Source organism: Gavialis gangeticus, unplaced genomic scaffold, assembly GCF_001723915.1.
Source record: "Gavialis gangeticus isolate Ggan-Ray unplaced genomic scaffold, GavGan_comp1, whole genome shotgun sequence".
Lineage (NCBI taxonomy): Eukaryota > Metazoa > Chordata > Crocodylia > Gavialidae > Gavialis > Gavialis gangeticus.
This window is the reverse complement of record NW_017728960.1, coordinates 1,033,325-1,044,092: the sequence shown is the minus strand read 5'-3', so window position 1 is coordinate 1,044,092 and position 10,768 is coordinate 1,033,325. Positions and strand designations below refer to the sequence as shown.

Here is a 10,768-nt window from a genome sequence, read left to right as displayed (position 1 = left end):
CCCCCCCCCCCCCCCGCACGGCTGATTCATGGCCCCGGGAAGGAGCGTGTTGCTGCAAGACCCTGGCCACGGTGCATCCTGCTGACGTCAGGCCCTCGCCCAGGCTTCTAGGTGGGGGCTGGTGCAGGCGCTCCCGAAGCTCGCAAAGGAGCCCCGGGGCCAGGGAGCACCTGGTTACCACAGCATGATCCCCAGCGACGCGGGTGGCCCTGTGCCAGGGCTCCCAGCTGGCTCACGCCCAAGGGACCGGGCGGCTCAGGGGCGTGTCCAACCTGACATGGCTCCTGCGTGCAGCGAGTGCTGGGTTCTCAGCTCAGCAGCAGAGTGGCCATAGAGGGGCTGGGAAGCATGGTTCATGGCCTTTCTGCAATGTACCATATGGAGGAGGATGACCAGGTTTGCTTAGGATGCACAGGGCAACCGGCTGGCATCTCTGCCTAGCTCATCGGTCGCCCCTCGGCCTCTCAAGAGCTGTGCAGTGCAAGGTGCTGACAGCTCAGGGATCTGCACAGCCCCTGCCCACAGCGAGGCTCAGCTACAAGTGGCGACAGCAGGCAGCCAGGCTGCAAAAGCGTCCGCTGCCAGGCTGAGAGCCTGGAGCTGGACGGCCTGTGTTTGCCTACAGGACAGCCCAGGACATGCCTCCCTCCGGGGGACTACACCACATGCGCATGCTTCCTTCCCAGGGGCTGGGATGCTGGGCTAGTGTGTGGGCCGGTGTCACCTGATGCTCACCCACCTATTTGCTTTGCAGCCCACCTCGCGCCAGGGGTGCCTCATCTGATCTGCTGCTCCTTTCCCTTCTGCTGCGGAGGAGAGCGAGCAACAGATGCAGTCTCTACACCGACGCCAGATGTGGGGCTGGTTCAGCCAGGAACATTGAGGACCCCTCCTGTGTTCGTGACCTCTCACCTGCAGACCTGGGAGTTGATTGAGATGGGGACTGAAGTGGAGGGGAGCGAACTTCGGGAGTCGTTTTGTGGTTCAGTCAACCAAGGCTAATGTGATGGGAAGGGGATAATGGCACAGGGCCAAGGGACGGGAAAGGGGTGTGTGCACATGTGTCAGAGATCTGGGTATGTGTGCATGTTGCAAAGATTCAGAGATGTGTGTGTGTGCAAGCATGTGTGCATGCTTCAGAGATGTGTGTGTGCGCGCGTGAGGTTCAGAGATCGGGGTGCATGTGTGGATGTGCCTGCATACATGCATGTGCTTCAGAGGCTCAGAGATCTGAGTGCATGCATGTGTCTGTGTGTTCCAGAGATCTGAGTACGTGTGTGTGTGTTTCAGAGATCTGAGTATGTATGTGTGCATGTTTCAGAGATCTGAGTGAGTGCACGTGCATTTCAGACCTGAGCGTGTGTGTGTGTATGTTTCAGAGATCTGAGTGTGTGCGGGCATGAGTGTGTCAGAGATATGTGTGTGTGTGTTTCAGAGATCTGGGTGTGTGAAGATGATGTGGAAATGTGTGTGTGCGCATTAGGGGGGCAGGGGAGAGCTGCCCAAATGACCAGCGAAGTGCATGGGAGGGGGTCTGAGTGAGCCACAGCATGCAAAGGCGTGCAGAAGCAGGTTGCACGCATGGGCACAAGAAAAGGGCACCGTGTATCCATGTGCAATGCAAGAGGCATGCCCAAGATCACTCGTGTCTAGGTTTGATCTCTGAAATCCACACATACGTGCACACCACCACCCTGTTTCCCACCCTTGGCCCTGAGCCTGTATCCCCTTCCTATTGCATCAGACTTGGCTGATTGAATTAAAGGCGCCGCTGGATCCAGTCCCTTGGCTTGAGCTCACCAACAACTTACCAGGCTCAGGACCAAGCCCTTGGACTTCAGACTTGGAGCAAAGCGCCTGCTCCCTCAGCAGACCCCTGGGATCCCGCTAGGGCCTGGCTACCCCGGAAAGCCGAGGAGGCGCCAGGGAGGGCGAGAACATGAAGTGCCCGTGTTGTTCCCGGGTGACGCCTGCTTGCAATAGGAGCCTTCGCACACGGGATTCTTGTCATTCCAGGAAGAGTTATCCGAGACTCGCTCCTGGGGTGAGCCAGCCTCGAGTTGGGACAAGATTGGACAGAGAAATAGCGTGCATGTGCATGTGTGTGGGTATATGTGCATGTGTGTAGCTGCATGTGTGTGCATGTGTGTACACATGAGCATCAGCTCATGTGCTTGTGCATCTGTGTTTGTGCATCTGCACATGAGCATGTGTGTACATGCATGTATATCAGCGTATGATCATGTTTGTATATGCGCTGTACATCTGCATGTGTGTGCATCCACATGTGTGTGTATACATGCATGCAAGGGTCAAGAGGGAACCAACTGCAACCTCTCATGACAAATGCTCCTGACGTGTACAGCCTAGGGCTGCTGGCACCAAAAGAGTTAATCAGTCTCCAGCTGGGCAGTCAAGAAGTCACGTCCATGGCCAGGTCAGCACGGAGGGTGGACTGGACTGCCCCGGGGCTGTGAGGCAGAGCCTATAACCAGACATTCACACTGAATGACCAGGGACACATGAGCGTGGCTTGACTGCAGCTGGGGGCAAAGGCCTCTGAGGGGTGGGGGAGCCTGGGACTCATGGAGGGCACCTGCCCCAAGAAGGAGGGCATCTGTGCCATCCCAGCTTCATGCCAGCTCCCTGTCCAAGCCAGGGGACATGACCCCAGCTCCGTGCAAAGGCCGATGGACTCGGGCAGTGCAAAGTGGACAGAGGGCCAGGCCTGAGACCTTGGGCGGGGGGGAATAGGGGCTCCCAGAGCACTAAGGGATCCTGCAGCATGGCAAAGCCACTAGAGTCTGACCCTGCCTCTGGGGCCTCGGCCCTGGCTGGGGGTGGGATCCTGGCCTAGCAAGCCAGACCGACAGACAGACTAGATCCAGTTCACAAACTGGGGAACAGACCGAGGGATTTTTCTCCATTGCTGTTACCACCCACTTTTTCCAGCCTTCCAAGAAATGTCAATATTTGGACAAGCCACTAAAAAAAAAAAATAGAGAGCAAGCTCAGCTGTCCCAGCCCCATCGGGCTCCCAGCTGCTCCAGCCGGTGTGGTGCTGAGTGAAGGTTGCGGGGACCGCTCAAGACATTTTGGCTGCAGCCTGAATTTTCAACGCATGGGAGTTGGTGAGGTGAGACGTGCTGGCAGGCCCCCAGGCGTGGGGATACACAGGCCGGTGGGCGCATGTCAGCCCCAGCCGCCAGCCACCCGGCTCCCCCTTCCAGCAACCCTGGAGGTCAACGCGAGGAAGGTGGCTCCTCTCCCAGCCTGCTGGCTTCCACCGTCCTCCATGCTGCTGGGCTGCTGGGTCTTTACCCCCGGACTTGGTCCTGTTGGGATTGGTCTGAGCCCAGGACAACTCTAGCCCTCAAGATCAGGCTCCACCATGACCCAGACAGACATGCAGCCCCCCCACAGCATTGCTCTGGGTCCAGACACTGCCGACTTACATGCATGTACCGCCGCACTCAAGGACCTAGGACAAAAGTTCAATAAACCTATTTAACCTAAATCAGCTAAGTCTGCTGCATCCATCCAGGTTTATCTTAAACTGGTTTTGGCCATTTTGAGAGTGGTTTATATGTACTGAATTTCTGTTGTGTTGCAGATTTGAACAAGTTTCCGATTACTTATACTGGTTTATATGTAATATTGATGCCTAGCCATGGACACGGCACATGGGGGACCCTCATGGAGCTGCCCAATGCAGTTGCAGGTGCATCTCACACCTTCACAGCTACACAACATCTCTGGTGGGCTCCAGCATTGTGCACACACAGCAAGTGTGTGACGGACACGGACAAACCGGAGCCAGCAACGCTTGGGTGTCAGCACCATGGGCTTCTGCTGCTGGAGAAGCACCCAGGACCCCTGGCACCCCATGCAGAGCCCCCCCCCCCCGCTTCTATGGTTTCCAGCTAGTTGGAGTCTAAGTGCTGCCATCTTGCTCTCCCAGTCATAACCCTAGTCTTATCTGGCTTTGCTGGTACAGCTCAGTGGGGGAATATTTTTTTCCCCCAGCAGCAGAGAAGCCTCTAGCACGGGCAAGAGCCCTTTGCCAGGACTGCCCCAACCAGTTCTGCCAACCTGCAGGCAGGTTTGTTTGTCCTCCCCTGGGCTATCTGGGATGCTTCGCCAGTGCCATCAGGGCTAGACCCATTCGCAGGCTCCCTATGCACGGGGACACTCAGCTGTGCAGAGCAAGCCCAGCACGGAGACAGACACACACACACACCAGGCAGAGTTTGGAGTCTCTCCTCTGCAATCCAGGACCCCAGGGCCGTGCCCATGCTGCTGGCTGCCGTACGTGCGTGCGTGTGGCCTTGATGCTGGAATTAATCCTCTGTCTGATTCTGGATCTGCCCAGACTCGAATCTCCCTGGTGAGGCCAAGGGGTGGCTCAGCTCATGGAGGGGAAGGTGTGACTAATACAACCAAGCAATCTAGACCCGTGCCGCCCAGCCGCAGACCTCGGCGCCCTTCCCGCATCTCAGGAGCATTCAGGGGAGCAAGTGGCTTCAAGTTTGGGAGGGAACCCAGGAGTCTGGACCCTCCCTGCAGCTGACGGGCAAGGCGCCTATTGTGTGAGCCCCACACAAGCTGCCAGCTCACTCCTTGCCGGCCCTGATCTTGCTCTCACATGGCTCTCAGCCTACGGCGCCGCAGCCCTGGGTCTTTGCCCTGCAGTCAGCAGCGCGTGGTGGGACAACACGTCTGGGCCTGCGGCTAGAAACCAGGCCAGACCCCACCCCAGAGCTGGGCATGGAAGCCAGGAGTCCTGCTGTCTGGCGCCAGCTCCTTCCTGTCCTTGATGTCGATTACACCCTCCTTAAAGAAGGAAATAGGTCCTGGCTCCAGACCCCTGCAACCACGGATGGTTGCAGACCCCTGCAACCATGGCCCCAGGCTGACACAACACAGGAGTTGAGGTAGATGCCATCTACCTAGACTTTAATTAGGCCTTTAATACGGTATTGCATTCTGTTCTTGTAAATAAACTGACAGGCTGTGATGCAGATGATTACACAGTCTGGTGGGTGGCAAATTGGCTTAGGGATTGGACCCAGAGAGTGGTGGTGGATGGGTTGAGATCAACCTGGAAAGATGTGGGCAGTGGGGTCCCCCAAGGCTCGGTCTGTAGACCGGTGCTATTCAATGTCTTCATCAGTGACTTGGAGGAGGGCGTGGAGAGCACCCTGTCCAAGTTTGCAGATGATACCAAATTATGGGGCAAAGTTAACACAACAGAGGGTAGGGAATGGATCCAGGTAGGTTGGAAAAATGGGCAGAACCAAATAGGATGCAGTTCAACAAAGACAAGTGCAAAGTGCTGCACCCGGGCAGAAAGAGCCACCAACACACTTACAGGCTGGGGGATGACCGTCTCAGCAGCACAGCAGCGGAAGGGGATCTTGGAGTCATAGTTGACTCCAAGATGAACGTGAGTCGTCAATGTGATGAAGTGATCAACAAGGCTAACTGCACTTTATCATGCATTAACAGATGCATGATGAACAGGTCCAGGGAGGTGATGCTTCCCCTCTATGTGGCAGTGGTCAGGCCGCAGATGGAGTACTGCATCCAGTTTTGGACGCCGCACTTCAAGAGGGATGCGGAGAATCGTGAGCGAGTTCAGAGGAGGCCACTCATATGGTCAGAGGCCTGCAGGCGAAGCCCTAAAGGAGAGACTGAGGGACCTGGATCTCTTCAGTCTTCGCAAGAGAAGGCTGAGAGGGGATCTTGTGGTTGCCTATATATTCATCAGGTGGCAGGGAAAAGGAGATGCTCTGTTTACTAGGGCACCCCCTGGAGTAACTAGGAACAAGGGCCACAAACTGACAGACAGCAGATTTAGGTTGGACATCAGGAAGAACTTCTTCACAGTAAGGGTTGCCAGAATCTGGACTGGGCTTTCAAGGGAGGTGGTGCTCTCCCCTGCCCTGGGAGTCTTGAAGAAGAGACTGGACAAGCACTTATCTGGGGTCATCTGACCCCAGCGGTCTTTCCTGCCCAGGGCAGGGGGTTGGACTCAAAGACCTACTGAGGTCCCTTCCGACCCTGACATCTATGAATCTATGACGCACCAGACCCCTTTGCTCCCAACCTGCTGAACCTCCTGCTCCTTACCCTCCAGCCTGACTGCCTGGGGCTTTCGAACCCAGCTCCCATCCCAGCTCGGCCAGCCAGGAAGCATCGCGGCCAGGCAGGAGAGAAGTGAGGACACTTCGTACCCAGCTTCTAATTGCAATCAGTGCCGGGGAAGGCCAGGGCGGCCAGTACATACTAACACGCCGTGGTTCCCCCCCCCGCCCAGCTGCGGCTGGGGGGACGCAAGCAGGCAGCTCGGTGCGCCGGGCCGTGCGGAGATCGATATGTCATTTCTCGTGGGTTAATTCCACCCCCCAGATCCCCCCCCAGCCCCTCCCTGTTGGTGCAATGGCAAATTAAAATAATAATAAGAGCAGGCTGGGAAGGAAAACGGAGGCACGAGAGGCGGCAACGCAGCCACACTCCATCAGGCGGGTTGTGCGGGGAAAGCGGAGCTGACAGAGGACTATTAACGGCATCACCTGCCAAATTGAAAGCTCGTTCTGCTCCTAACTCCCCTCCTCCAGCATCCACCCCCATCAGCACCCAGGAGCAGAGTGGAGGAATGGGGCCAGAGAGAGAGGAGAGGAGCGGAAAGAGGGGGAAAAGGGAGAAAGAGGGAGAGCAGAGAGGAAAGGGGGAAGAAGGAAAGAGGCAGGGATGAAGGATGAGAGACGGACGGTTCGAGGGCACGGGGCGCAGGGAGGAGACAATGGCCCAGGAGAGGAGGGCGCGGGCCCGGCTGTGGGCGGCAGGCGAAGCGCGCGGCTCGCTCCAGTTACAGGGCCCTCTTCATGTCCCATTAGCGGCAATGAGAGGTGACAGCTGTGGATCGATAACAATCGTGGCAAACAGACTCCCAGTAATAAACCCATTTCACTCACATTTCTGCACCCCCTCCACACCCGCCCCCGGCTCATCTCGTCGCCCCGACACTCCGCCGGCTCCTCCTCGGCACCCCGGCCTCTCACCCCTGCACTCCAGCGTCCCACCTGGACCCTGCCCCCGGGACCGTGGGCTCTCCACGCACAGACAACTGCAGCCCATGCCCCTCACATCCTTGCTACCCCAACACCTTTGCCTCTAGCACAAGATGCTACCAGCGCGGCCACCTCCATGTGGACACAGCTGAGCTGCTGTTTCTGGAAGAACATCTCAGTTTATGGCAGAGCGGTGTCTACACTAGGGTCCTGGCTGCCGCAGTTACAACAGCTCCTGGTGGGTGCCCTGGTCCCAGGTCTCCTTTGTGCTGCTCCTGAAAATCAGGCCCATGATCGTCCTCCAGCCCCGTATCCCAAGAGCGGGCTGCCTCTCCAAGGCCAACTGAGGACAATGGCCGCATAGGCAGGAACTGGGCTGGATGAGGTTTTAATTACCGGGTATAAAACCAGGTGAAGCAAGAGGCTCGAGTCGGATGAAATGGGCTGGCCTTGGACTGTCCCTGCATACAACAGGCCCCTCCATAACACCCAGGACAGAGCAACGGCCCTGCAGGATGGATGGACGACAGGATGGAGGGAGAGATTGGGAACCCAGAGGGAGAGAGGCAGGGGCAGAGCCACCCTGGGTTGGGGGGCCAGGCCAAGTCTGACTTGGGTTTCCACTCTAGAACCCCTCCAGAACCAGGAGGGAGCAGGGTGTCTAGAAATGTGCCTGGTCCAAGCGGTTTTGGACACCACAGCCTTAGCCTTGTCCTGGGAAAGCAGAAAAAAGGGATAGGATGCAGGTGGGAGCCATACCAGTGCCTGGGAGGCGGCCTTTCTAGTACAGGGGCTAAGGGACATGCCCATGGTCATGGCAAGAACCTGTGGCAGGCCCCCAGGCCCCCATGCTCTCCGCAGCCCTGTGAGCTCCATGCACTGGCAGGAGCCGGCTGCGCTGTCCTACTGTGGCCGCTCCCCATCACCTGGTGTCTCGCCAGGGACGGCCATCCCTGTCTTCGGCGCAAGGGGAGGGAGGGGGTGTTTGTGCAGACTAACGAGGGCCGGGTAAAGTTTCCCGTCCCCAGGGAGGTTTCTAAATTAATAGCGGGGATGCTGGCTCTACTCCCTGCCAGGCGGCATCGATTGCGGTGAGCGGGGGCAGGGGGGGCGTGCACTGGAGAAGCTTTTGCTTTGCCTTCACGCTTGAGAGCCCCAGCACCCCCACCATCGATGCTTCCTTTTTCCTTTGCCTGCGCCAGCTCTCTACCTGGGTCAAGCTTACACGTCTCTGATTCAGTTAACCTAGAAGGTGCACCTCCACCCTGCCAGGCACTGGCTTACAGGGCTCCACTCAGCTCCCAGCAAGGCACAGGCCCTGAGCTCAGTTTTGCAGGGAAACAATGACACACCTGGTAATTAAAACCTCAATAGTAGTTTTGGGCCAAAGAGATGCCCACTGTTGAGACCCAGGCAATTGGACAAGAAAGGCACCTACTTTCCAGCAAGGCCCAGGGCATTGGCCGGCTCTGGCTCCTGCCCTCTCTCAGGCAGCCAGAGCCCATCATCTCCCCCAGCCTGGGCCTGAGTCCTACCTGAAGCAAAGCTCCCCCTCTCCACGGTGTCACTGCACCATCCCTGTGGGTGACACTGCCGCCTGCAGCCACAGAGAGCTGCAAATGCCAATGGGATCATGTGGCCCACGGAGCAGGGTGCTGGGGACATGCCTAGAGCTCATTCACTACCCAGCCCCAGAGCAAAGAGGGGCTAGTCCCTGATGAAACCCAGCAGCCTCCCTCTAGCCCCAGCAGCTGTGTCCCCTGCTCAGCCCTGGGGTCCCTTGTGGTGTCTCCATTTGAGCCAGCTAATGAGGCAGCGTGAGAGCAAATTCTGCAGAAAACAGGTACCCCCATACACATGTGCATCACCAGGTGAGGAGTCAGGACTGGGGAAACCCATGGGGATCATCCTATAGCTGCACGGGTCTGGGCTTCTGCTCTGCAAAGAGAAGGTGGTTAAGGCCGATGGTTTTTTACCCTGAGAGACCCAAGGGCAGAAATCTCACAGGACGGGGCCCAGAGAGCATTTGGGGCCTTTATACAGTCGGGAGCCACGTGCTGCCTTCCTTCAGCCAGTGATTAGCAAGGGCGAGGAGCCTCTGCCTCCCAAATGCCTCTTCACCCGTGGCCCATCTATCTACCCATTCCCGTGCAAACCAGCTACCTATGCTAGTACGAGGACATCCAGGCCATGTCACAGAGCCGGCAAAGCACCTGTGTCCATGCTGCTTGGCTCCATGCTCCCATCAGGACATGGAGCTAGGAGCTAGTTCAGACACAGAAAATGCCTCTCCTCCCAGCTTGGGGAGGGCAAAAAGTTTGTGGCTCCCAGCCCTTTGCTCTGTGAGGCTGCAGTACAGCGGGCGCTTGTGGGACACAGAAGACCCTGGACCTCTTACCTTTGCATCTCCCCTGAATGGCCCAGCCTGAGCTCGGCCGATCTGCCCCCACACCACTGGGATGATGCCTGTAGACTCCGGAGAGGGCTCTGGGTTGATTCCTCTTGCTGCATCCAACATATGTGGGTGCATCCTGCTCTCCTGGGGCCAGCCTGGCATGAGATTGTTCTGGCTGCTTACAAAGGGGATCTGGTGGGGAAACCTGTCCTCTTTGCCAGTGGTGGCTGCCTGCTTAGAAAGAGCTGAGGGCGCATCCAGAGGGAAGTCAGTGCAATGCCATGCAAAGAAAACAAGGTGTTCAAAAGGCAGGTGTCTAGTGCCCATGCAAAGGCCGCATAACTGGCCAGACTGGGCTGTTGCATGGATGTAGCAGAAACTGCACCCACGAGAAGCAGTGGTGTTGGTGCTCACAGGCAGCATCAGACCCTGGCAGGCCATGCAAATGCCAGTCCCTTCCTACCCCAGGGCACCCACGACCTTGCACGGGCAGAACTACATCCATGCACTTACCTGGAAGAGGGCTGTCTTATCAAAACCAAGCCAGTGAGACGACTGCTACAACAGAAACAAGCCACAGAGAAGTGAGAGGGGGAGCAACCTTTTAACCAGCTTCTCTAGCATCTCCTGGCCCAAATCTCAAGTGCTGTGTATACCCCACATACGCCCATCCATGCCACACTGGTGCCAGTGGCTGCATAATGGCACCAATATAACTAGAAGTCTCAGACACCAGTGGAAAAAACATCTCTGCTAGAGATTCACTTGGTTTGGAGGCAAGAGGGAGACCCCAGTTTCTGTGCTTGGCTCTGCAGAGTGGGGAAGACCCCTGGCCCTCTGGGCCCTTCTGCAGGGTCTCTGGGGCAGAGAAGGGCTCTCCTTTCTCTACCAAGAGCAGGCCTTGGCTGCGAAGGGGCCCTTCCATGTTACAGATGGGACTGGGTCTGTTCTGCCCGACCTGACGAAGCAGCTCCAGCAGCTTTTCTCTCTGTAGCTTCCTCCTACAGGCCCAGAGGGGCTGGCTGAGGATTTACTCCAGGGGGATCAGACTCCAAACCCAGCCCTCGAGCCAGCCTGGCTGCAGGAGAGACTACCCAGAGCTGCAAAGCACCCGGACACTGGGCAGCTCTCAGGAGGGAGGCTAAACCAGCAGCCAGGCAGGAGCTTGCTGGGAGACCCCTGCCCCATCTCACCTGCCCTGGGGGGGAAGCGATCCAAAACTTTAGCACCTCTCTAAGGGCCACTTGCTGGTGCTAGAGGAGAGTTAAAAACCAGAGCGAGCGCACGGTGGGGAAAGGGG

General features: G+C 57.4%; 1 long non-coding RNA gene across 1 annotated transcript; it reads right to left on the bottom strand.

Moving 5' to 3' along the window:
* Positions 1-7,412: 7,412 nt before the first annotated feature.
* On the bottom strand, positions 7,413-10,019 carry LOC109297963. Its single transcript, XR_002097483.1, has 3 exons — positions 9,982-10,019; positions 9,472-9,699; positions 7,413-9,011 (listed from the first exon to the last, which is right to left on the bottom strand). It is a non-coding gene; the product is annotated as an uncharacterized LOC109297963 (long non-coding RNA).
* Between the last annotated feature and the right edge of the window lie 749 nt (positions 10,020-10,768).